The sequence below is a fragment of the Pygocentrus nattereri genome, chromosome 15, assembly GCF_015220715.1.
Source record: "Pygocentrus nattereri isolate fPygNat1 chromosome 15, fPygNat1.pri, whole genome shotgun sequence".
Taxonomy (NCBI): Eukaryota; Metazoa; Chordata; class Actinopteri; order Characiformes; family Serrasalmidae; genus Pygocentrus; species Pygocentrus nattereri.
The window spans coordinates 33599959-33605958 of record NC_051225.1 but is presented as its reverse complement, the minus strand read 5'-3'; the positions used below and the strand labels follow the sequence as shown (position 1 = coordinate 33605958).

General features: G+C 40.0%; 1 protein-coding gene across 2 annotated transcripts in view; it reads left to right on the top strand.

The window, feature by feature from the left end:
* The first annotated feature begins 1082 nt into the window (after positions 1-1082).
* The window catches only part of mef2ab (myocyte enhancer factor 2ab), a 49664-nt gene continuing 44746 nt past the window's right edge, over positions 1083-6000 (top strand). For both annotated transcript variants that reach the window (XM_017699514.2, XM_017699512.2), the window contains exons 1-2: positions 1083-1241; positions 3863-3976. The gene's annotated coding sequence lies outside the window, so the exon portion shown is untranslated. The remainder of the gene's footprint in view (positions 1242-3862; positions 3977-6000) is intronic.

The following is a 6000-nucleotide window of genomic DNA, read 5'->3' as shown; positions in this document are numbered from 1 at the left end:
TCTAATACTGGAATCTGATATTTTACCTGAGAACTAATGTCAATTCAGTATTACAGATACAATATCTATCAACATAACCGCAATAAAAAGAGCTTCAGAGTCAGAGAAGTGTTTAAAAGGTTATCTCTGTGGCTGATGTCATCTGTGATTATATTAGTCAAACTCACAAATGAATAAGTTCAGTGGCACATTTTTGGAACGAGGATGCCTGCAGCTGGACATCGGCCTCTCCCAACCCTTTTCTTTCACACTGCGTAGCAAAACACCTCAGAGAAAGAAGGAGCTGCTGCGGTGTGTAAGAAGTGAGAAAACAGATTAATGGCTTTGAGCGAAGCTTAAAAAGAAGCTTTAAACCAGCAAAAGTCAATCTAGCTCAGTGAGACTGTTACTGCATTAACATTCCAGTAACTGTGCCAGTATTTATCAGTAAATCTTTTTTTTTTTAAGTCTTTTAAGTTTTTTATTTTTATTTTTAATGATTTAATCATCAAGCAAGAAACTTGAATCGCTCACGGTGGTGATAGGAACCAGACGTCTGTGGAGTTTAATGCCTCTAAAATCTCTCTCACCGAAAATTATTACCTCAATATATGCTGAGTCTGATCCACTCGCACCAGCGCAACACACTTACACGCCACCACCATCACTGCAGTGCTGAGAATGACCCACTACCCAAATAATGCCTGCTCTGTGGGGCGTCCTGAACATTGAAGAACAAAGTGAAAGGGGTCAACAAAGTATGCAGATAAATAGACCACAGCCTGTACCGTAGAACTACAAAGTGCTCCTCTATGGTAAGTGGAGCTGATAAATGTACAGTGAGTGTAGAAACAAGGAGGTGGTTTTAATGCATTGGCTGGTCAGTGTATATGCCCTACACATAGGTCATAGGAAATAATGACCTCTACGACCAAACAGTAAGATTTTAGCCTAAAGAAAATTATTCTAACATAACGTACTTTATTAATGAGCTAATGAATGAATTAAGAGTCTTAGAGCAAGAAAAAAACTCAAACGTTCCGCGTGTGACAGAGAACCGCAGGTTAGCGGGACTCAGTCCGAGCTCGTGTCCGCCCCTCGTGTGAGTTAGCTCGGCTGAGAGGGAGGAGTCGCGGGGCTGGAGCTGCTGCCTCAGGATTACTACACCGCTTTACACTAAACAAGTCGAGGACGGCGGAGCATATGTTTGCCTTTTGTTTCCATTCCAGCCGTTGAATGCTCATTTTTCTCTCAGAAAGAGGGTAAGTTAGTGGGGAAGGGAGTCCGGACGGAACGAAGCTGAAGTCAGCTGCTTATTCGCCAGGTTTGTGGTCGAATTGTGCGGTTCCACCTTAAATGGTGCAGCAGTTACATTGGAACTGCTGCACTATTTAAGGTGGAACGGGACAATTCGATTAAGAAGCTGGCGAATAGGAAGCCAACTTCAGCCTCGTCAGGGCTGATAGCGACGGTGTTGTAGTAGCGCTGCTTGCTAGTTTGAGCCAATTTGATAGTTAACGGTTTTCTGGTTTCGTTAAAAATCAGCTCGTAGCTCTGCCATACTTTACTTATATTTAATAATTCCAGTTTAGAGTGTGTGTTGAGCCAGTAAGCGGAGTGTTGTGTAGTGGTTTTACCTCAAATGTTCTGCTGAAGGCGGTTTGTTGACAGCCTGAGAGAATTTCAGCAGTATTGAGAAAGTACAGAGATGTTTAGAATCCTATTAAAGTCCCGTGTTATCCAGCTTAGTTTCATAAAATAAAATTAAAAGCATTTAAAGTCAAGTTAAATCAAAAGGAAGCATACATACAGCTGCACTATACCGCTGCTCTCATCTCTGTGTATCTGTACATTAATAGTATTGGACTTTCACATGAACGTCTTCTTGGTGTATTTGCAGCAGCTTGTTTTGAAGGATGATAGCTGTGGGTTTGCTGTGAATGATTACTCTGTGCAAATGTAATAAGCCTTTTCTGCTTTTGGATAATTCTCATGACCTGTCAATTGGTCTGTTTTTGCCCAGATCTGACCACTTCACCCATGCATGCTCTGTAAAAGTCACACCATTGCTCTGCTAAAACACCCATGTCCTCACATTTTGTCCACTTATAATATTGGTGTCTTTTGTGAAGCATAATTTTTTTCAAATGATTTTTGTCAAAACCTCTGCTCACCCTTTAGAGTCGAAAAGGTGTTATTGTTGCTGTGCCTTTTATAAAAAATACCTTTTTATGTAAAAAATCTCTGTTCTGATGTAAACTGTCTCTAAACTGCTGTAGGCCAAACTCAACCACTACAAAGGCCCTATGGAAAAAATAGGTGTGGGATAGTGTAGTGGGTAACACCTCTGCCTTCTATGCTGTAGACTGGGGTTCAATCCCCACCTGGGCAAACACCCTACACTATACCAATAAGAGTCCTTGGGCAAGACTCCTAACACCACCTTGGCCTACCTGTGTAAAATGATCAAATTCTAAGTCACTCTGGAGAAGAGCGTCAGCAAAAAATGCCTAAAATGTAAAATCTCAGCGTACCTGTGAGCCACTGTTTAGATTTTTTACGTTAACCCGAACTGGCCATTTGTGCCAAAGTGTCAACAGCGATCTATAGACACTTGAAGTAGAACTTGAAATATTACACAAATACATGAAATATTCAAAACGTATATGTCCCCAGGAGCTTGGTCTTTTAAACCTGCCTATTTGCTTGAGCTACACACCTGACGTCTTTCCTTTGCTTTAATTCTTGGGCTCCATTTCTGAGCTGCTGAGCTAATGTTAGGTGTTTATGTTGGTTGAACTGCAGCTGAAATGCAGCTGGTGTGTTTGGTGATATGACTGGTGTAGAACCGGTGTGTAACCGCTGTCCCATAGATTGTTATTGCCATGCTGATGACTGCAGTTCCGTGCATTGTGAAATGGGCTAATATTAATGAAAAATGAAAATACTTTGGCTTGTGGTCCTTGTGTTTGACACATGGGCTGCAGGCTGAATAGGCAGATATGTGTAAAGGTGCTGCTATTTATAACATCACAAAAGCAAATAATTAAAATAAATAATACATTTCCATATATGGACTTTTACGGTCTAGGGAACAGTGCTTTTTTATGTGCATGAACCTTTTTTTTTCCATGATATGGGCCCTTTAAACCCAAGCCTCCAACCTCATCACAGGACACTGCCTGTGTAGCCTCTTTGGCACGTTAATGATGAGTTATATCTGGCTCAACCATAAACCAAAATAGCTCAACAGGGCCTTTTTTTACAGACACACGGTTTGAAAATAGCATGCACACTGAGTTTATGTACATTCTCCAGCTATTTCTGGTGCTCTCTGAGGTCAATAGTGGTTGGGCTATTACATTAGGGCAGAATCTAACACCGTGCGCTCCAGATTTCGAGACGTGGACGATTTGATTAGGCTGAGTGATGCCTGCTCAAACAAATCACATGCATCACTGTGCATATGGCAAATCATGAGGCAGCACATTTAACATAAATGTATTACTGTGTGCTGAGCTCTGATGCACTTGTACTCATTCAGTATAGGCTGTGATGCATTAAGACAGGTACATTAAGATACATGGACATTAATGTGTGGTCATTCAATCCGTGTATTGTGTTTTGGGAAAGGAAGCAGGCGGTGGGGGCTTTAATGCCTTGGGTTTGAGGTTACGGTGCTCGTCGGCGCCGTAGTTGGCCACAGTACTTTCTTATATCTGAAACATTGCACCCTTTTTTCTCTTTTTCCTCGTAGTGATATGGCATAGCAAGGGGAGAGTGGATGGTAATTCAAGTCTCCATTTGAGAAGACCAATGTCATGTCCTTGAAATGTGGTTTCTCTCTCTCCCGCTCACTCTCTCTCTCCCCATTCTCCTCAAGATTTGTTTCAGGAGGAGCAGAAGGAGCCTAGCTAGCCTACTTCACGCTCAGAGCTGAAGAGATTTGGAGCTCAGGACTTTCTAATCTGGAGGACCACTCTGCTTTCCAGGCTTGGTAAGACTATGAAATGGCTGTTACTACTGACCAACACTATTACACTGCCTGTCTTATCTAATATGAATCTTTCTGTAAGATGTGGATCCTGTAAACATCACTTTTAAAGTAGCGTTGACTCATTTTGAACTATTATTCCTTGAGATTTGCTTATAATAATGACTGCAGACCAGCCAGCCAGACTGGTTTCGTACCCATTGTGCTCAAACAGTGTTACCATCTGTGAAGAATTAATTCTCAGTCTGGTGATTCTTTATGCTTTTTCTTTTTTAATACATCTGCAGAGCTCATTATTCTGTTATTGTTGCTCTAATAAACTGGGCAAATTAGCTTTACATAGAGTAAGAATCTGATCCTAAAAATCTCTGACTTTTCCTTTTTCTGTTTACTATTACTGTTTAAATCTTTCACACAGTAGAATTAGTTAGCTATAAATATTTTTTTGGAAGTGCTTTGTTGCAGTTGCGCAGCTCTATGTTTCCCAGTTCCAAGTCCGTTTACCCTTTGCCTTAAATTTTGATGATGAATGGACCAATAGAAATAGTCCAAAATGACTTGGAAAATAATCTTGTTACATTAGCTCACATTGCATGTTAAGAATGTTTTATCTTCTCTGGTTAAGTTACAATTTTGCAGGTATGAACATTTTTTTTCAGACAGCAGTGATTTATTACTGTATATACGACACTGTACATTTTAAATATATTAGCTAAGTGTTAACCATTATATCATTTAATTACTGTGCACACTGTTATACATATTATGTGCATTAGCTAAAAGTATTACCCATTTATGACTATATACGGTCATGTACAGCACTGTGCAAAAGTCAGAAAACTTTTCAGTGATTTCATTTCCAGTCAAAACTGCCATTAAATACAGGTTACTCACTTTTCAGTGTCAGTAAAAAACATGTATTTAACAGAAAGCCTTAACAACTAAATATAATGTCAATTTTCTCAGTATTTCATGTTTTAACACTTTGCCTTTCTATAGCTTCCATTCTTTCAGGAGACTCAGTTTTTCAAAGAAATCTGCAGGGATATTTTTCACACATCCAAAGTTCAGTCTTAGAAGTTGTTTGCAATTTGTCCTTTCCATAATCCAAGTAATCCCAATTACAAATTTAGACCCACCAGCCCATAAAACTAGGCCAGTTTTCAGTTTTCTTGTCTATTTCCGTTCCTCAGTAAGGGCTCCTTGACAGCTGCACATCCTTTCAGAGCCATGGTGAGTTGGCTTCTCACAGTAAAACAATGGACAGAAACACCTGATCACGTATCTGTTTTGGTGTCTACCAGGTCTTGTAGATGGTTGTTAGGAGTTCCATTTTCTCTGTAGTTTTCATCATTTCTTCAGCTCCAGTTTAGGAAACACCTGATTTTTCCTTTGACTTTTTCCCTGTGCGACTGGATTGACTTTTTTTCTAATCTCTAATCTAATTTTATCGTACAATATTGACTTGTACTTAATGGTTGTTTTGACTGGAACATGAGTAAATAGAGGGTGGTCTCTAAGCTTTGCACAAAGGTGTGTGTGTGTGTGTGTGTGTGTGTGTGTATATATATATATATATTAGGTATACTAAACTAAGTATTAGCTATTATAGTTTACTTACCATATGTAGTGGAGTTTCTATTTTAAGCATATTAGCCACAAGTAACCCAAAGACGCTTAAACTGAGTGTCGAAGTTAGCACCGTTGCATGTAAGTGTGAATGAGAGTGATGTAGTCTGCTGCCAAACCCAAGTGTCTCTGAGCAGTGCTGTCATACGATTTGAACTTCACTAGACTCACTTCTCCCTAGCTGTGGTTTTTGGAGTTGGTTCAGCTCTGAGCTGAAAGCTTATCCCTGTGGGGTCTCCCTCTAGTCTCATCCCACCTCTCCAGCTCCAAAAACCAAAAACGTCTGGCTGCCTCTTGTCTGACCACCAGGCCGCACGTTTGATGCTAAATAGGTTCCCCGCGAGTCAAAAATTACACTCAATAAATACAGAAATCAAATAAAATTGTCTGCAAATATT